Source organism: Doryrhamphus excisus, chromosome 3 (assembly GCF_030265055.1).
Source record: "Doryrhamphus excisus isolate RoL2022-K1 chromosome 3, RoL_Dexc_1.0, whole genome shotgun sequence".
Taxonomy (NCBI): Eukaryota; Metazoa; Chordata; class Actinopteri; order Syngnathiformes; family Syngnathidae; genus Doryrhamphus; species Doryrhamphus excisus.
Window position 1 is genome coordinate 10,501,028 of NC_080468.1, and position 22,502 is coordinate 10,523,529.

The following is a 22,502-nucleotide window of genomic DNA, read 5'->3' on the forward strand; positions in this document are numbered from 1 at the left end:
AACAACCATTGATACACTCATGTTCTTGGTAATGGTAATGGTTTTATTTCATTTGAACATGCATCAGATTCCAATTGAGTGCATCCCATAATCGGTTCACAGTTCTACATGTCCAAAAGGAGTAGGAAGAAGCAAAGCTTATTATATCCTACCCCTCCATCTGGTACTTTTACAATCAGTAACTGTTACATTTGTTCACTTCCTGCTTTCCATAATACAGTTTTTTTTTTTGCTTTTTGTTTTTTTAATAATGTACCTCGTACCAAAGTACTCAGTGATATGAGCATCCAATGCCATAATGGGTACCATAGTGCATGTCAATATAGTGATATATATAGCACATCATGACTGGTTCAAGACTCTTCATCCTTGTATTTAGCAAACATCAACTGCTTGTATTGTTTCTTGAATTGGCTCATCGTTGTGCATTGTTTGATTTCCTTACTCAATCCATTCCATAGTTTGATTCCACATACTGAAATGCTATGGCTAGCATAACGTAGTCCTAGCATAGAAGTGTTTCAAATGTACTTCTTCCCTGAGATCATATTTCTCCTCTCTTGTAGAGAAGTATTGGATGACATTTTTAGCTAATTGCTTATTTTTAGCCTTATGCATTATTTTAGATGTTTGAAGATGAACTATATCAGCAAGTTGAAGTATTTGTGATTTTAGAAATAAGGAGTTAGTATGTTCTCTGTAGGCGGCATTAGGAATTATCCTTACTGACCTTTTTTGCAGTACATTTAGCGAGTGAAGATTGATTTTATAGTTATTAGCCCATATTTCCACACAATAAGTAAGATATGGTAGAACCAGAGAGCAATAAAGAGTGTGGAGTGATTTCTGATTGAGAACAAATTTTGCTTTGTTCAATACTGAAATATTTCTGGCCACCTTATGTTGTATATTTGTAATATGAGGTTTCCAGCTCATATTTTCATCTATTGTGATCCCCAGAAATGTATTTTTGAAAACAAAAACCAACAAATTTGTTTTTGAAAACAACCTGGAGTAAAACCACATAATCCTTGATGATTTGGAGTGCATGAGAAAATGAAAATATCTCTCTTTGACCACGTGGTTGGCCATCTGCCTAGATACATTCTTGATAAGGCTTCAGGATTTAATTCTGTAAGACAGTCTGAAGCTTAGCGTGTGTGTGTGTGTACAGAGGGCATGGTCGAATCCCGGAGAGAACAAAAAGAACAAACTGCTTTGTTCATATCTCGTGATGTTTTTGATGTGTGTGTGTGTGTGTGTCTGTGTAACAAGTCCTTAAAACCTTCCACCTGATGAAACTCACACTGTGGTCTCACACACAATAAGCATGCAACACATCCCCAACACAATGGCCCCTGACCGGGTAGAGGGCTTGTAATGACGACAATGGAGGTCTTTCATAGGCTGGGGGGGGGGGGGGGGGGTAAAGTGTAAAAAAGCTTCCAAGTCAAACGGCCGGGACAGAGACGCAGACATCAAAGAACGGATGAAGATCTTTAAACAATGGCTGTGTAAGAATGTCAGGTTGACCTCTGACCCAATGAGCCTGACGCAGGACCATTAGAGAGATTTAAGAGAAGACTGGGAGAAGTGGAACACCTCCACATACATTACAGGCCTCTAATAGTCTTCCTGTGTTCCTGTGGGGCTCCACAATAACAAGACGCTAGCATATCAAGCCACTAAAGTCCAGTGTGTGGCCTTCCAACGTGATGTTGTTTGTGGCTAATGTCACCACTAAAATGGTGTAGCTTCACCAAGAATGTGGACAAAATGCTAATTATTGTTGATTTTTTGATTGTGTCAAAGTGAAAAAAATGTCAATACATACTGTAAATTACAGTGTATAAGCCGCTACTGTGCGGCTAAATTCTAAGCTTGTGACATCTCCTGTACTTCAGAACTACTACTAATCGTTTAAACACTGTGAGAAGCTATGAGTGCTACGATCTATGAGTGCAATCACAACAAAATTGTCAACCCACAGGAAATCACAGGAGGTTAGTGTATATGTATATAACAGTATAACAACATAACAGTCTAACTCATGGTGTCATCTTACAAAGGTCACTAAATGCATCACACAGCAACTTAAGGCTCAAAAAGTGTGCCTGAAATTTTTACAAACATGTACCAACATAAAATGGAAAAACGGGCGCTGCAGTAACGTCAGCCTCCCTATGGGTTCCTCTGGCTTCCTCTGGTGGACAGGCAGAAATGTAGCAGCATTCAGATATTTTCTAGGCTGCTTATCGTCCAATTAAATGTTTTGCCCGAAAGAAATGTATTCATTTTAACCTTGTAATGTAAATTAATTAGGTAGAGTGTTCCCTCCCAACATCACGGTTCACCTTTCGCAGACTCGCAGTTTTGTGTGCAATTTCGCATGAATGTGCATTGTGTTCTGCATCCTTGTGGTGTATTGGAGCGATCTACCGGTGCTCTGTTTTATGTGTCTGTTATAGTATTTACTATTTTTCCAGTACAGGGTGTATGGTAAAGCAAAATCATGTTAAAATCCCAATTTAATGTCACTCCACTGTTCAAGGTTAAAACAAGAGAATGGAGGACAGTCTTACTCAGCTATGTGTGTACACTTTCTGAGTGCAGGGCTCTACGTTAAAAACAAAAATTACTTGCCCATGGGGAATCCTTAAGGTGAGAACTACTTGCCCGAACTTGCCCCATGTAAAATGAAAAGACTGCCATAATGATATCATATATCAATATATGCTGATCATTAATCAGATAATAGTACTGATGCATTGTATTTGGAGGAATGTCTGAAAATTTGTGGAGATGTATGTTAACATGGCAAGCCATGCTACCTTACACATGGTAGTCGTAGTAAGCAGTGATATTTATAAGTTGTGCACCACAATGAAACATTTGACACATTTGTGTACTAGTAAAGTGTTTTTAATCCAGAAAAAATGCTCAATGGTCAAACAATAATTTGTGAAGCAAAGGTGAGAAAAATACACAGAGAAATGGAAGCGCTAGATTTTGTAGCTTGTGCAAAATCAGCACTTGGTATTGGATCTAATGGGTGGTGTTTCATTGTGACCACTTCAAATTGTCACAGCAATGTGATTCACTCACCTGTGCCATCATTTGATTTGCTGCCGCTAATAAAATACTTGTTTAGGAGGCACTGGTTCATCACTTTTTGCTGTTTTCCTTCAGAAGTTGTTGAAGAATTAGACGATGTTGGCAGTCACCATGACAGATGTTTTCCTAGTAAAACGATCGCTGATTGGTTGATCGCGAACAAGAACGGGTGTGGGTAAAACGCGGATTGTGGATTACGGACCGCGGTCTAAATAAACGATTCTGATTGGTCCATTTCAAGATTTGCAAGGATTGGTTTGCAAATTACCACCGGAATGATGCAGTCCGTGTTTTACCAACACCCAACAAGAACCGCTTTAAAAAAAAACTCTTGGCAGTACGGCATGCTAAAGTGCACTTGCCCGACGGGAATATTAATGATTGGATTTACTTGCCCGAATTTTGTTTTAACTTGCCCCGGGCCATCGGTACATCGTTATTGTCGAGCCCTGCTGAGTGACTGTCACGTCCATGCCTACAGGAAGCACGCTAGTGCAGTTATGATAACTCAAGCACAATGACCTCACTTTGACCTCCCCATCACTTTATTCCAATGAGAGCTGCAGAATAAATACTGTGGCAACATTGACGTCAGACACAACGTTCCAGATGATGCTGCATGCACGCAAATGTTCCCAGATAGGTGACAAGACAGAGGAATTATACAGAGGAATCTAAATTAAACCAGGAGTATTTTTTTTTTTCATGTGCCAGAAGTAGTGTTGGGTTCTTATTTCATGGATTTGAGGGTTAATAATCAGGCTGACACAGGCTGAGCTTTATGTGTTTATGAGTGTATGTAAACAACACCACAGGCCCTCATTACAGCCTAAATATAGCGCCAACAGAAATAAACTGCGATGCTGAGCGGGCTTTAGCGCCACCCTGGCTGGTGAACACACTGACATCAGGAGGGAGCAAAAGTGGAAACGAAGATGAGAGATCATCATCTTATCAAAATGCTTGCGAAATGTCATGATAGCAGACTGTCAGTCAAAACTGACTATTGTATTTAGCTCATTGGCATACGACATTACTAAGCTCATAAGACCCGCATTGTGCTGTAAGGTGGAATGATCCTGAGGGAAGTCTTGCAAATGCTTGCATTTGCCTGCATGAACAGACACACAAAAATGAGCATTTCCGTCCTGCACGCACACACTGCAGTGTGGATCGTTAGCTGCCCTGTAGAAAAACACTAATTTGCTCTGCAGACTTACTGCTGAGACCAGGAGCTATTTGTGTGGTTCAGCTCCATTAAGAACTCAGATGATTGCATCTGAAATGCCAACCTTGGGTTATTTTGGCCAAATGCTGCATTTTTTCAATATGTGTGTGTATGTGTGTGTGCATATCAGTGATATCAACAAGTGGAAACATTTTGTTGGTGGCCAGACAGTATCTGGTCCGTCTTTGTTTTCCCTTTGTTCCACCCAGAAGAAGTGGAAAAAGCTCATATAAAAGAAAACAGATCAGTATAAATACTGACAAATTCCCTGGCTGCACCACAGTATGTGCACTATAAAGTGAGACCTCATTAAATTCCAGACAAAACACAGAAAAGCAAACATGAAGGAGTTTTTTTCTTTGTACGTCTGGCAGACCTGCTGTTACTGTCCTACCTTAAGAGAACTTTGTGAAACGCTTGAATGAACTGCATCATTAAGAGCATGACGATAAGTTTCATAATTGCATGCAGATGGAGACAAAGTCAGCAGGAACGGTAAGATCTGACCAAATGGATGGCTTGTCAAGTTTATGGAAGTTAATCATGATTCTATGCAATTGTTTTATTTGACACATTCAAACTAGTAAATACCCCTGCCTTAAGAGCTGCACTGAACGCCGGGTCGACAAGACAGTCCGGGCCTTTTGACCCAATGGTCAGTGCTCTCGAGACCTTCGGAATGGGAGACCCATTCCGAAGGTCTTGTGTTTAATACCTTTTTTGTGCAAGTAGATACGTATATACATTGCTACAGTCGTCCTTCATTTATCGTGGTTAATTGGTTCCAGACCTGACTGCAATAACTGAATTTCCACAAAGTCGGATTCAATCTTAATAAATTGAATATATTAGTAGAGGACTTGACTAAATATGATTTTTAACATTATTAGAGCCCTGTAACCATGAAGTAACACCCCTATAGTCACACCGTTACACTCCTATTATTCTTTGCTCAACTGTAATGTGCAGGCTACCGGATCATTACAGGGATACAAGAGATGGCCCATGATTATTTATAAATTGATTAATCGCTCATCCATCCATGTATTTTCCATGCTGCTTATCCTCACGCTGGGATCCCAGCTATCCCAGCTATCCCAGCTGTCTTCGGGCGAGAGGCGGGGTACACTCTGGACTCGTGGCCAGCCAATCACAGGGCACATATAGACAAACAACAATTCACACTCACATTCATACCTATGGACAATTTGGAGTGGCCAATTAACCTAGCATGTTTTTAGAATGTGGGAGGAGACCGGAGTACCCGGAGAAAACCCACGCATGCACGGGGAGAACATGCAAACTCCACACAGAGATGGCCGAGGGTGGAATTGAACCCTGGTCTCCTAGCTGTGAGGTCTGCGCACTAACCACTCAACCGCCGTGCAGCCACTGTCCAAATTTGTTCTTGTGAATTCTCAAACGAAGTGGGGAAGAAGGACAAAGGCAAAAACTTACCACTTCCACACGAAATGGGAGGATAACCTTTTTTTTTCAATGTGTTATGTCTACAACCATTCACACTCACATTCATACCTATGGAAAATTTGGAGTCGCCAATTAACATTCAATTATTGAAGGATTTTGTAAAAAAAATAACCCCCCCCCCCCCCAAAAAAAAAACACAACATATGCCTCACATGCTTATTAAACACAATGCAGTTGTACACTTTAAGAAACAATTACAACTTAATAACTTTTTTCAGTTACACAACATCCCATGTTGTCAAGTATCTTCCTGCTGGAAAATGTTGAATAACCAATTTGCGCATCAGTGCCCCCTGCTGGATTCATAGCTGCAGTTACCATAAAATTACAAAAGTCATACTACACTGAACTCTGCTTAAATTATGCTACAAAATACTGCAGATACAGTTTATATAACAATATAAGAAGGCTATTAGGATAATCAGAGTATTGCCATATTGAGATATAATCGTTATTATGAGCCACATATTGCGGATCATTTCGTACCGTGAGGTCTTCTGAGATTCCCAGCCCGAACTGCATGATTTATCTCCTGAGTTTGAATGCACAGGGAATCAAACGGTGAAGTTACTCTCCCTTAAATCATGTCTGGACAAAATGCCTTCATCTTCTTGTACTTCATCTCTGAAGAGACTACGAACAGCATCGAGAGAGCTACTGCAACAGGAAGAAGGAGTAATGGGGGCACACAATGTGACACCACCATGTAATGAGATGCGCCAAGTGGGATTTATTGTCTGCAGGCTATGCTAATTGGAACCAGGGTGACAACAGGGGTATCAATTTTATGATGAAGGTAAAAATTTGACAGGAGGGGAGGGAATGAGCTGTATATAAAGAAATAACTACATATGATATGCACTCGCCGGCCAGATGCAACATTAGGTCCAGATGCACAATCTAATAAGACCGATTGACACAGTCGGAGAGGTATTTGGTGAGCAATATGTTTCTTATTGTGGTTGTAGTTTGCAATGATATTAAATTGCACTGCTTCACATTATGCAGGTGCAAGTAATATGCCTTTCATAATTCATATGATACATCTATAATACAAGTCTACGCCTCTCTGCCTCACTGTGATCCTCTTTTCATCATTTACACCCAAGGTCAGATGCTCTCTGCCACATTAGAGCTCGACTCTCTAAAAGCCACATTACCGCCAAAATGCCAATATGACTAAGGAGAAAAGATGGGAGTGCATTTAGCTTGACGACTGATTATGCATTTTTGTCAAAATCATTTCTTAAGCTAAAGAAGACTTTCTAAACTCTGCAAGAAGACAGAAGAAGTGCAATCCTTTAATTAGAAATCAGAAATGCGGTACACACACACACAAACAATGATAAGATACAAGCACGTGTGTGTTTGCTCCAAGGTTAACGTGACCCACAGTGGCGTGTAATGCGACCATATCATATTCTTATTAGCAAGCTAGCGTTCTCTGAAATCCAATGTCACACTATTGACCGACTGTAGTGTTTTCCTGTACCATAAAAGTCATGACAAGAAAACAAAATACACACGTTTACACAAAGGGGATTCACACATTGTCCTGCAAACACATTGACATCTGCAAACATGTGCAAGGTCACGAGCACAGGACAACAAGAGAGGCAGGCGCCACCACAGGAGGAAGCACGTACACTTTGAACTTCAATACTCTGAGACACGCCACGAATTTCCATCAAATATTTACATCTGCTAAACCAGAAAAGTGTCTGGGGAAATAAGTTTGTTTCCCTCTTGGCTTCTCTTTGCTACTCCACTGAGGTAACTCAGCATCAGTTTTTTCTCGGGATGTCCAATATTAGCTTTTTTGCCCAGAACTCTCAACTTCCAATTGCGATATCAACCAATACTGATACCGATATGTGTAACATGACATATATTTTACTTGAGTAAAATATTTGTAAGGTAGATGACACCTAATGCATAACGCCCCCATCCAGCCGGTGACTTCCTCATATCAGCTTATACTATGGAATCAATTAAAACAGACCAAAGAAAATACAGCCGGAATAGGTGCAGATTCTGGAGGATGCTCCAGGGGTCTCAAACTCAATTTACCTGGGGGCCACTGGAGCTAGGGTCTGGGCAAGGCTGGCCCACATCAGGTCCCCCCCCCCCCCCCAAAAAAAACGCATTTATTAAAAACAGAAAAATATACAAACTTTTTCAGTGCTTTGGTTCCGATTTTCTACAATAAAAGCTTTGATAAAAGAATCCATTGTTCTCAAATATCTTAATTTTTATTTTTCTGCACAAAATAAGATGAAAAATAAATAAACAAATCAAGAATAAAGAAAATCAATCAGTCATAAATAAATATAATAATAATAATAAAACAGCAAATAATAAAAACTTAAGAAACCACATATAGTTGGTGGGTAGACAAATTATTTTTTCAGATTAAATGAACAAAGCATTATTAGAGCCCTGTAGACATGACAAAACACGACTATAGTCACATTTATACTCTTTTTATTTACAACATATTGCACAACTGCAGGGTCTTGAGACACATGCTAACTCGCAAACTAGAGAGCTAGCGACCTAAACGGTAGCCTTCAAGTTATTTCCACTTCAAGTTATTATATTTATAACTTAAATAGCCAAAAACTTACCACTTCCACATGGATAGGGAGGATAACTATTAACAGTTATTTAACCTTTAACATGAACATTAATCATTCTGGGTACATGATACCATACAGCATCCATATCAAACTTGCGCGGGCCGCACTAACAATAAAGTTTCATATCAAGGTGGGGGCCTCAAACTAGTGTCCTGCGGGCCACATTTGGCACAAATCTAGATAATCACAATCTAGATAAAGTCCTTAAAATAAAAAGGATGACACTGCAGGGTTGCGTGGATGAAAAAAAAAAACAGGAAATAAAATCATTTAATGGAAATCTAAAGCAGTGAGAGCACAAAAATTGTCCACTTTTAATCTTAAATGGCAATAGAAGAACAAAGATTCTATACTGTACTCATACGGGGAGCATGTAGCATATGGGATGACGTCACAGCAGGCTGATTTGCCTCGAGTAAGTAAACACTTACTGAGGTGAGGTCATTTATCCATCGTTGACCACATCATTGCTTTCTTCATCCTCATACTGTATGTGGCGGCACGTGTCTGACTCACAGCCAGATGATTCTACATTTGAAGATCAGTTCTCAGTTCTTTAAATGCTTGTGTGGGTTTACTCCAGGTACTCTGGTTTCCTCCTACAGTCCAAGTCCAAAACCAAGCATGCTATGTTAATTGGAGACTAACTTGTCCATAGCTGTGTGATTATTTGGGACCCTGTGATTGAGTGGCAACCAGTCCAGGGTGTATGTCGCCTCTCGCCCTGTCAGCTGGGATAGGCTCCAGCTTATTCAGAACTTTGAACAGGCTGTAGAAAATGAATAAATCCAAGCCGTGTTTACTATTAAATCCCAACCCTTGGTAAAGATGACCAAAGGCAACAATAGCATCATTCAAATGATAACGTCAGCCGTTACTGCCGGGAGCGCCAACTATCCCAAACATGAATTCATCCAATGCCTTGAATATTTATACTTCCTCTCAAACACAATTTTTTTTTTCATCTGCATCTGCCTTTCATCCAGACAACAGCAAAACAATCTTTTTTCTTTCACAAAAAAACTACACAATAGACTCCATGCAGCCATTAAGTGCACTCATAATATCCATATTTCATGCAAATGTATTCATATTTTGTATACGTGTAACTTAATGCTATCTGACGCAACAATTACAGCTCTCTGAGGGCCCCCATAACTCGGATGTGGCCTGAGATGAAAACTACTTTGACACCTTTATCTAATTTCACTTTTTCCACTACACAGGGAAAAAAAAGGTGATAAATGTCTCAGAGGAGCTGCAAATTTTCCTCTTTATTGACCTTCAATCTGCTATTAAGCTCAAAACAAATGAGTCATAAAAGCAGTTTTTGGATGCACAGTCTGGCATTAGTGCAAATGCTTGTCGCTCAACATTCAATAAAACAACTATAACAGCAGCACAGGGACGCTGAAGGAAGTTGGCATCCGATCCTCCGCCGGAATATTGTGTAGTTATAGAGGCCATTATGTAAACTAATGCAAGAAGGTAGCCAAACTATAAAGGGTTTGCTTAAAACACTTTGTATTATACGTAAAAAAAAACAATGCAGCTCCACATAGGGTGGCCATATGGCTATAAAATATTTACGATAAGTGCAACCTAAACATATTTCCTGTAATGTAAAACCTTCTTGTACTGTACTCAACTACATGAAGAAGAGGGACACAGTTTTGAACATAAAATGCATAAATTACAATATCGCCTCGGTTAACATCCGCCATGGTGAACATGTTTTTTGGTTAACAGACAAAACTGTTGTTAAAATCTTGCCTCCGCTTGTGTTTTGTACGCTGCTCCAGTTTGTTTACACCACCATCTTGGATCACACGCACAAGACAAAATTTCATGATACTTGCACATGATTGCGCAATTTGATCACGAGTGCCATTTTAGGACTTTGCATCGGAGCTGTAGAGAGATACACAACATATCAAACACATGCGATGGGCCAAACTGATACAAGGGTGAGAGAGAAGACCGCCGTCATTTCAGAAGTATGTAAATGTGATAGCGAGGCTCAGTCATCGGTTGCATAGACACACACAAACATGCATACATTTGTAGTATATTTTTCATCAAAATAGTAGTCTTGCCAAAATGTTGTGCTGCTGCTGGATGTTCACAGTATCCGAGTGATACTGTACGTTTGTTTTCTTTCCTAAAAGAGGATTGTCTAAGACAGGGGTGGGCAAACTACGGCCCGGGGGCCACATCCGGCCCGCCAAGTGTTTGAATACGGCCCGCCCGTTCTTTCCAAAGTATTTCATTTAAAGTCAACATACAAGCTGGCATCATGGCTTGAGACGACATTTTCATGGTTTGGCTGTTTTATCAATTTTGTTATTTGATGCGGTCTGTTGTTTACAAAGTGCTCCTGAAAAAAGGGGCACGAGCACATAATAATAATATTAAATAATACATTTATTCCTCTTATTATAAATTGATAACGCACTTTACATCAAATAAATTATCTTAAAGTGCACATATAGCAGATTGCATAACACTTTTACAGATACAATAATTTCGTTATTTGATGCGGTCTGTTGTTTACAAAGTGCTCCTGAAAAAAGGGACACAGGCACATAATAATAATAATAATAATAATAACAAATAATAATAATAATATAAAATAATAATAACAAATAATATAAAATAATACTAAATGTATTCTTCTTATTATAAATTTATAACGCACTTTACATCATAATAATAATAAAAATAATAATATAAAATAATAGTAACAAATATCAAATAATAATAAATGTATTCTTATTATTATAAATTTATAACGCACTTTACATCAAATAAATTATCTTAAAGTGCACACATAGCAGATTACAATAATTTTGTTATTTGATGCGGTCTGTTATTTACAAAGTGCTCCTGAAAAAAGGGACACAGGCACATAATAATAATAATAATAATAATAACAAATAATAATAATATAACATAATAAATAAATTATTCTTATTATAAATTTATAACACACTTTACATCAAATAAATGATCTCAAAGTGCACATATAGCAGATTGCATGACACTTTTACAGATACAATAATTTCGTTATTTGATGTGGTCTGTTATTTACAAAGTGCTCTTGAAAAAAGGGACACAAGCATATAATAATAATAATAAAACAATTAATAATAATAATAATATAATAATGCATTTATTCTTATAAATTTATAATGCACTTTACATCCAATAAATGATCTCAAAGTGCCCATAAAGCAGATTGCATAACACTTTTACAGATACAATTAAGATATTTTAAGATATGCCTTTATTTGTCCCTCAGTGGGGAAATTTGTAATCATTCAATCATTCCAGGTGGCCTCTTACGTGTAAAATATTGAGTCTGGCCCCTCGTCAATTTTGTTAAATCAATGCGGCCCGCCAGTCAAAAAGTTTGCCCACCCCTGGTCTAAGACAACAGTGGATGACGCAAGTGCTGAGAAGGAGAGACGGATGGACAACCACCTCGAGTCCTGTTCTTTGCAGTGATCATTGCAGTGATGACCTTTACAAGAAGCATTTGGCTTGAAAGTACGCTATGAATGCATTTTGTAAAAGGATGCTATTCTGCTATTTCAGTACACAGAAAAAAAAAAAACAACAACAAAGAATGACCACTGTGTCAAAGTTGGCATGTCTTGTTTACACAATGTCTTCTAAACACTATTCCATGATAGCGACAAGGCTGCAAAGCGTTATAACTGGTATATAAACATCTTTTGACAGTGATATGTTTTCTGTGGTGGGCAGGGGTGGCAGTGGTGAACATTTATCCACAAATACAATTAAAAACTGGCTATTTATGCTCATTAAGAAGATGATTAATGTTGGAATAATTGTACATAAAGTTATCCTATTTTTACTATATTCTTATGACCTATTTTTACTATATTCTTATGACCTATTTTTCTTATGACCTACAAACATTTCGTATCACCCACATAACAAAGTAAGATTAACGCTGTACATGTGTTTCATATCACTCACATAACAATGTCAGATTAATGCTGTGACGCCTGCACTTGTGGTGTACATCATGATTAAGGGAAAACAGAACATGACAGAACATTCCTTAGCAGATAGTTTTAACACCCTCAGGGGACATAGGCACGGGTCAGAAGTAGATATGACCTCAAAGGGTATGTGTGTGTGTGTCTGGAGAATCACATGCCAAGGAAACCACTGGGTCCAAATTTAGTTCAAAATGGGGAAGGGACAAAGTAAAGAAAAACAACTGGCAATATGCAAATGTGCGGCCCACACAACTGGAACTGACCCAGTATCAAAAGGAAATGCTTTTGCAGACAAAACAGCCAAAGAAGCAGCACAAAAAGAAAAACAACAGATAGAGCAGAAAGTGAAGGTTGTAAAAAGGAAGAGTCATAAGATAGTAAGGGAAGTTTTACTTCATGAGTATCAGAAAGATGAAGAAAAAGTAATGAAGGAGAAAGACTCAGACACATTTTATACACGAAAGGAAGGTAACGAAAGAAGGGTCATGCCAACTCGGAGAAGATTTGGAGGAAGCGGTAGAGGAACAGGTAGACAGAATATACAAAACTATCCCAACAATGCTAGATGTTGGAATTGCGGTGAAGAAGGTCACTTCTCCCGTGATTGTGTCAAAGGCCAGTACAAAAGGAACCAAAAGCGATATTCAGCACGACTAGGCTTGTCTTAACAAATACAACCAGAACCAAATGATTAACCAGTAGTATAATTACAAGTACAACCAAATAAAACTAAATTCATATGAAGGAATAAAACCAGCAATAGAAGATTTGTTAAAGAATTTAAGTCTTAGTAGAATGCGATAACCCACCACGTAATATCCCTATTTTCCCAGTGAGAAAAGTGCCACTCTCTGTGGGATGGAGAATGATAAAGGACAAGTTGTAAATCAAGCTGTGGTGGCAAGAGCACCTTGTGTGCCTGACCCACACACATTGTTAAATTCTTTACCAACAGATGTCACATGGTTCACCGTAGTAGACATCAGGCATTCTTCTCCATTCAAATAGAGAAAGAAAGTTCAGGTTCGCATTTATGTTTGCAGAAAGAATAAAAAACAAATAAATATATATATATAATTTATTCACAAGCAATGATGGCCAGTATGTCCACGTTTGAACCCCCAAATGGAAGCCAGAAATTATTATATGTAGATGACATCCTACTAGCATCACAAGATAGGAGGTCATGTGAAGAAGACAATAGCCTTATTGCACCATTTAGCGAAAGAAGGCCATAAAGTGAGTAAAGACAAACTACAATTTTGTAAGCAATCAGTGAAGTATTTAGGCCATCAGTTGACAGGACAAGGGCGAACCATTCTAACAGACAGAAAACAAGCAATCTTGAACGAAGCTAAACCACATTTAACACTTGAGCGATGCACCACGCTCAACCCAGCTACCCTTCCACCATTCCCTGAGGAAGGCCAACCACATGATTGTTATGAGCTAACAACACAAACTGCAAAGTGTACACCAGACCTATTAGATCAGACACTAACATAAAGGGGTGATTTTGTAGATGGTTCCTCAAAGAAAAATTATTTGGGAAAAACAATAACAGGCTATGCAGTCTTAGCGCTTACAGAAGCATGCAAATTAATGAAAGGTCAAAAGGTGACAATTTATACTGATAGCCAATATGTATATTCAACAGTACATATCTTTGCACAATATTGGCAAAACAGAGGTATGACAATATCAACGAGAAAACCAGTAACTCATGCAGGATTATTAACAACTTTACTAGAAGCAGTGCAATTACCAAAACAAATTGCTGTATGTAAATGCACGGCACGTACTAATAATTCGGATCCAATATCTTTAGGAAATATGTTCGCTGATAAAATGGTAAAACAAGCGGCACTAAAGGAACTGAACCATCTTAACACAGAAAAAAATTACAAGTACACTTTGAGATCCTGGCAGACATTTAACAACAGAGTCCAAAGCAAGAAATTGACCACTGGCTAAGGAATAAAGCAACCCTGGACAAAAAATGTTAATATGTCGACAGATAATAAAACAATTTTTTTTTTTGCATAAGTGGGACGCTATTTTGAGCCATGGTTTTACACATGTCTCAACAGGAGGGATATGTGATATGTGCCACACTATTAACACCCACTTTACTACGTATGGATTTTTGTATTTTTGTAGGATTTAATTCTTATTTAAAAAATTTTTGTAGAGCATGTTTAGCGTGTGCAAAACACAATGCCCAGGGCAGCTTGCGACCTCGGCGTGGCCAAATTTCAAAAACCACAATACTTATTTCAAGAAATACACATGGACTTCATTGAACTCAACAACAGTGAAGGGAAAAAATTCTGTTTCGTGATAATAGACTCATTTTCAAAATGGATAGAACTGTTTCCTACAAAACATCCAGATGCACTAACAGTAGCTAAAACTCTATGCAAAGACATAATTCCACGCTATGGTATTCGAAAAAAAAAAAAAAAATTTACAGTGATAAACTATGACTAAATTATGCATCTCCATCTTAGTTTTTACCCTAACTGTACCTATTTGTGTCATGATAATAGCATTGTGGTATCTGCTGTAGATTTGTAGCTCCTCAACGACCTTCAGAGGAAGTCCGGCTACAAAGGGGGCTGTAATTCTAGTTTGCAGTCGTCTCAAACCGGTGAAGATTGTCCACAACTCTGTTGCGTCATTAGGAGGGGTTGCAGGTCTGCAGGTAAGATGATCACTCAGACGCATAAAAAAAAAAAAAATAATAATAATAATTAATTAGCAGCAGTAGGAGGACTGATCGGAATAATAATAATAGTAATGTCACTGCTACTATGGGAAAAGAATCTTAACATGCAGAAAAGAAGGGAGGGTGGGGGACCCTAACCAATCACAAGCACAGGTCAACAAAAACCTTGGATTATTAAGTGGGCATACAACAACTCCATATGTATGACCATAGCCCCAAATTCGACTACCGAACTCCAAATACCCATATCATCGTTGAAAGGATCCAACCTACATAGACAGCATAGGGGTACCGAGAGGAGTCCCTAATGAATACAAATTAGTCAACCAGATAGCAGCAGGTTTTGAATCATCGATTTGCTGGTGGTGCACAATTAACAAAAATGCAGACAAATCAACTACATCCACTATAACGTGCAGAAATTAGGAAACAACACTGAAAGAGGGTTCTCCGCCATCCATGAACAACTGTCAGCTACCTCCCTCATGGCTTTCCAAAACAGAATTGCTGTTGACATGCTCTTGGCGGAGAAGGGCGGAGTATGTGCCATTTTTGGTGATCAGTGCTGCACGTTCATTCCGAACAACACGGCAGCGGACGGGAGTCTCACCAAGGCCTTAGAAGGTCTAAGGTCCCTTAACAGCAAGATGAAAGACCATTCTGGAGTTGACACGTCAATGTGGGATGGTTTTGGAGACGTATTTGGCAAATATAAACAACTGATAATGTCAGTTTTAATGTTAATCGCTGTATTTGCAGCTATTCTCACCTTATGTGGATGTTGTTGCATTCCCTGCATTAGAGTTTTGTGCACCAGGCTAATCACCACTGCTATCCAACCAATTAAGCAAGAGGTGTCAGAAATGTATGCCCTCCTTACTCCAAAAGGGGGGCCCCAAGAAGACAGCTACAATGAAGACACCGAAACTGAAGAGATACATGACAAAACATCATGGCATTTTCAGGACTTGTTTTCCGATCCAGGAGATTATGCAGCTGACCTCTGTGTGTACCTTTTGCGCTATGGGACTGAAAAAGAAGAGGTCAACGGAGGATGGGAGAATATAGTGCAAAATGAATAAACAGGAGGGAAATGTTGGAATAATTGTACATAAAGTTATCCTATTTTTACTATATTCTTATGACCTATTTTTACTATATTCTTATGACCTATTTTTCTTATGACCTACAAACATTTCGTATCACCCACATAACAAAGTAAGATTAACGCTGTACATGTGTTTCATATCACTCACATAACAATGTCAGATTAATGCTGTGACGCCTGCACTTGTGGTGTACATCATGATTAAGGGAAAACAGAACATGACAGAACATTCCTTAGCAGATAGTTTTAACACCCTCAGGGGACATAGGCACGGGTCAGAAGTAGATATGACCTCAAAGGGTATGTGTGTGTGTGTCTGGAGAATCACATGCCAAGGATGAGATATCTACACATATGGATAACATGTTGTGCAAAGAAACTGGTTTTAACTAGAATGATTAAACCCCCCTTCCCTCAGCTATTTGATTGTACAGGGCCTTCCTTCAATAAAAAGGCAAGAGGGCAGGAACTGCTTCAGAGTGAGGTGGCGAATTGTTACTGAACGGTTCCTGATCACTCTCCTTGCAAGTAAAAAGAAACTCATCTCTCTGCGTCTTCCTTTGTACAGGCAGTGTTTTTCTACAAGTGTCGGGGTTTAAACCTGACATTTTAACAACAATTTAAGGATAAGCAACTCCAGAGTAACTTACACCATTCTGTGTTTTGAAGGTGACCAACCTTCATCTCCACGTCTTAAGGCTTAAATCCATGTTCTGCAAGTTCTCTAGTTCATCTCCAAATGTTTCTTCCTTCTCAAAAACTATTGACACATGGCTCAAATCTTCACTATAATCACTGTAAACATCCTCTGCCTCGTACACCTCCATGTTTGTTTACCTGAGTGATGTCACCCCCATGATGTCACTTCCAGCAAATGAGGCAACTGTTTTGGTTTGAGTCGGACCTTCTGGAACAGATCCATGACTTTAACCAAGGCACTACTGTTAAGTACCATCATTTTGTCTGTGAGGCGGCATCTTCTACTGTTGCTACATTGCGACTCGTATGCCGGGTTGTTGCCCCCCTGCAGAGCGGTGGAAGTACTGCATGAACAAACACTCATCTAATTTGACTGAATGGGTTACATTATTTTGGTGATGCTTGGCAGGCTGCCTATTGAAAAACCAGGCTGTCGATTAAACGTGGGGTCACATATATTGTGTGTCACAGAGAAAAATGGCTGTTACAAGAGAGGAGCGTGTGGTAACATTAGCCGAGGCACCGTTTCTTTTTAAAGCCTCACTCCCTCTCTTTCTCTCCATCAGGTTGCATTACTGGAAGTGCTGTGTCCTTTATTTCAAAAGATGAGGCCCGGTAGCAGAGCAAGGGTGGAGGACAGAGTATGGAGAGGTGAGGATGCAGACATGAGAGGAGGCTGAGATAAATGATGAGAAACAGCAGGACGCTCCCGACACCGAGATCCTCAAATGACCTTACAGAAAGTCACTGCAGACACGAGTCCATCTGTTTTGTTATTCAAAAATATTTTTCTTGCATGTGTACGGTTATGGAAGCTAGGTAGCTGTACAAACATTTTGGCACAAACGCTGAGCTGTGAGATGGTCCACCAAATTTATAGTCCACTAAAACAACTGATCTGTGGTCACCAGTGATGGTAATTCCTGTTTACAGTCAGTGTATAATCCAAATTATTTTGACGCTATTTATTACAAACTATGGTTTTAAAACAGGGGTCTCAAACTCAATTTACTTGGGAGCCACTGGAGCTAGGGTCTGGGTGAGACTGCGCCGCATCAGGTTTAAAAAAACAAAAAACAAAAAAAAACGCATTTATTAAAAACTTTGGTTCCAATTTTCTACAATAAAAGCTCTGATAAAACATTCCACTGTTCTCAAATATCTTAGTTTTTATTTTTCTACACAAAATAAGATGAAAAATAAATAAACAAATCAAGAATAAAGAAAATCAATCAGTAATAAATAAATAAATATAATAATAATAATAATAATAAAACGGCAAATAATAAAAACTTAACCACATATAGTTGGTGGGTAGACAAATTATTTTTTTCAGATTAAAATGAACAAAGCATTATTAGAGCCCTGTAGACATGACAAAACACGACTATAGTCACATTTATACTCTTTTTATTTACAACATATTGCGCAACTGCAGGGTCTTGAGACACATGCTAACTCGCAAACTAGAGAGCTAGCGACCTAAACGGTAGCCTTCAAGTTATTTCCTTCAAACTTAACTAGCCAAAAACTTACCACTTCCACACGGATAGGGAGGATAACTATTAACAGTTATTTAACCTTTAACATGAACATTAATCACACGTAATAATTTTTTCTGGGTACATGATACCATACAGCATCCATATCAAACCTGCAAACCTTATCAAACATTAAACTTTCATATCAAGGCGGGGGCCTCAAACTAGTCCACATTTGGCCCGCGGGCCGCATATTTGAGACCCCTGCTTTAAAATAATGCTCTGACTCAGGTGAATAACAAAATCGCTGATGTGGGTCAACTGTGGCTTTTTGTTGATGTGTACAAAAAAACACACACATTATAATAGACTTAACTTGTTCACCCCCCCGACTGAGGTGTATGTAATTTCACATCTCAGCAAAATTAAAGCCATACAAAGCAATGCTGCCTGTCTGAAAATGTCTCCAATTATTGTGATTTACCTCATTAGCATGCCAACAGCTAATTAGCTGAAGAAAACATGGCATCAGCTGTCCTGCGTATCTCAAGATGGGACGCGGAGGGCTCTGATGTGCATCACACAGCAGAGGAAGGACAGGGAGAGTCGGCACAAGTGTTTTCTTCCAAAATCAGTTAATCGGTTAATTTTACTCTGTATTAGATATAAAATGAATACTTTGAATGGAAACAGTGGACCACGGATGTATCCGTGAGTTAGTTTGTGTCCATGATTTAGCGTGGGTGGTGAAACAAGGTAGAAGCCACCTGAGAGCGAGGAAGGTCAGAGGCGAAGGAGAGGCTTTGCTGCTGTGGCTTCACTGGATTAAGTGTGAATAAAGGTGTGAAAACAACACCCGCCCACACGCAGACACGCTTTGAACATGTGTATAGGCATGAGCTCTCACACGTGCGCACACGCAGCAGGTGGGCTCTTGGCGCCAACTTGCTGATCCTTCGCGGAATTTACCCGTCAGGTCAAACACGCACGCACACACAAGGAAGATGAGAGCAAAGCGGGGTGAGGTAAATGAGGCTGCAGTGAAACTGGACCCTGAGTGGTAACATGCAACCGGGCGGCTTGTAAATTAAAGATCAGCTGACTAAATGACAATATAAGACATCATGGATCTGTACCTCCATTTTCACATGCAACCTGCAACAACATGTTGATATGTGCGGTCGGAGAGAACAGAAAGCTCTATGATTTCATATCAAAACGATGCATCCCTACAAGCCTCAACCACCACCACATTATGCATGTTTGATGGCGCGCATACGAGGCGATCGGTGGAAAGCGTCCGAGCTGATGAAAAGACGAGAGATTGTGTTTCTCTGCGCGCACGTCATCAGCTGACACACAAAAGGACAAGTGGCGCTCGTAAACCGACACGGCGTACATGTGCAAACACACCAGGAGAGTCAAGTGTAGCACGCTATAATCCTCACAGATTAAGCTGGCTGCAGACAGGCCCAACATGATGTTGGGGGGGGGGGGGGGGGGGGGGGGGGGATAGAAGGATAGAATAGACGTGTTTTTATGATTACTCGTCGGGTAAGGTGGAGCCTATCCCAGCTGATGTGACTGGTCACCAACCACAGGGCACATATAAACAACCACTCACGCTCACATTCACATCTATGGGCAATTTACAGTCTCCTATTAGTTCAGTGCTTCTCAATGAATAGGTGGTTAGCTGCAGGTCTTACATGAGTTCTGCTGATCAGTGCAGTTGCCATCGAGTCAAAACCCTGAGAATACAATGACCAATGAGGATCAATGAGAATATTCACACGCATCTGGTTTGTTGTTACGGTAACAAATGTACAGAAAAATAAATTAAATAAGACTAATGACACAAAATATACTGCAAATATAATTGAGTTTGTAGCCATATCTATTATTACATGTACATTGCATTTATTATTTTTTAACTACATCTGTATTGTAAATGCAAACAATTTGTCACTGCATTCTTGTTTTAGATGTTTTATGTGCAGTTGCATATGCATATATTTTATCTGAAGTTAACGTATGTTCATAGTAGCACTGCAGCTACCGATTATTTTCTTAATTTAACCTGAAGCTTGTTGTTTGGATTAATAGTGTCATTGTTAAAGCCCTACAACATGTACCAAACACAAACATTTTGTAGTTTGGTCTGCAACATATCGGAACAGAGGCAGCAATGTCAATCACTGTTTTCCAAAGTCAAAGTCTTGTTTTGCCCAAAATACAAAAGATAATAGGTCTGCTTTCATGGATGACTGAGGAAATATAAAACATATTCACGTATGAGAGGCAGGAAATCAGAGGATATTAACAATATCCAATTAACCGCATACCAAAATAGTTGTCAATTGATTAGAAATTTGATTATTCATCGATTAATCCGATAATTGTTGCAGCTGCAGTCACAGCATCTTAAATGTTGGTCACTGTTGTAAAACACGGTTGGGTAAGGCAGCAGAAACAAACAATTACAATATATTAGGATTATTTTTCCAGTCATTTGTCCTGCTAATCTCACATATGTAGCAAAAGCATTGCACCACATTCACTTATGCACAAAAGGCTAGGCTTAAGGGGAGGAGCCAATGGGATGACACGTAGGTGCCGTTCTGGTGCAAAGAGAGGAAAGCTCAAATTTGCCTCATATGAAAAGGCCACAGGGGACAAAATGTGGAGTTTATATGTCACGAGTGATAAACAGTGACAAACAGAACCATCCATCCATGCCCATAAATCCTTAAAATCTCATTTCATGTGGTGATCCAAGAGCTATAAAGCTGACAGCAGTCAGGCGAATATCACATTGTATTGTATCACAGCAACTTCACCGCATGGGAGAATAAAGAGGCTCAATGGGGAGGATCATGGGCTAAACTCTGACCTATAATATAAAAGTGAGCCTGTGTTAGAGCCGTTGTGCGTTCTGAGGTATTTTCACAAATGAAAGACACTGCAAAGTCACTGATAAATAAAGTAATCGCCATCCCCTGCATCTGGTTTATTGCTTGTGATGACAAACCCAGGACAATTGTGGGATCTTTATCTTTATTTTGCCTCTTATACACTGACAAAAATAAATACCATTGTTATGTGTTGCTCTGACATTTCCGTTTCCAACAAATGTCAATGGACAAACAACAGAGAAAAAAAACTCAAAGATTCACCGCAGTCTGCTGCCGCCCACCATTATTTCAACTAGCGTGGTGCGCTCTTTCAATCACAATAAAAGGAAACTCTTTTTTATTTTATAATTAAGCACTATAAAAGCAGACCTGGCAACCTTTTAGAAGCTGCTTTCACCATTGATGATTTATGCACCTGAAGGGCATAAAAAGGGAAATAAATGCATTTGTTCTCACTTTGGAGCGGCACGGCGGTCTAGTGGTTAGCGCACAGACCTCACAGGTAGGAGACCAGGGTTCAATTCCACCCTCCGCCATCTCTGTGTGGAGTTTGCATGTTCTCCCCGTGCATGCGTGGGTTTCCTCCCACATTCCAAAAACATGCTAGGTTAATTGGTGACTCCAAATTGTCCATAGGTATGAATGTGAGTGTGAATGGTTGTTTGTCTATATGTGCCCTGTGATTGGCTGGCGACCAGTCCAGGGTGTACCCCGCCTCTCGCCCGAAGACAGCTGGGATAGGCTCCAGCACCCCCGCGACCCTCGTGAGGAAAAAGCGGTAGAAAATGAATGAATGAATGTTCTCACTTTGTTAATGTTTTTTTTTTTTTATATCTTCATCAATGTTGGTCTCATGCAGACTTTGACTGTAATACTGCTAAAACTGCTTTGACTCCTCCAGACATCTGTGATCCTAATTATAAACGGGACATCTCCAAATGATCAAAACATATTTCGTTGTTTGTGAAAGACTAATTGGATAAGAGCAAATCTGTTAACAAAAGAAGCAGTGGAGAGAATCATGTTTGAGGCTTCCTTTTTATCTGTAAAACAAAGAACGAGGCAAAGAAC

General features: G+C 39.4%; 1 protein-coding gene across 2 annotated transcripts in view; it reads right to left on the bottom strand.

Moving 5' to 3' along the window:
* Positions 1 to 22,502, bottom strand: part of spsb4a (splA/ryanodine receptor domain and SOCS box containing 4a) — a 102,609-nt gene that overhangs the window by 2,950 nt on the left and 77,157 nt on the right. The window lies entirely within an intron of this gene.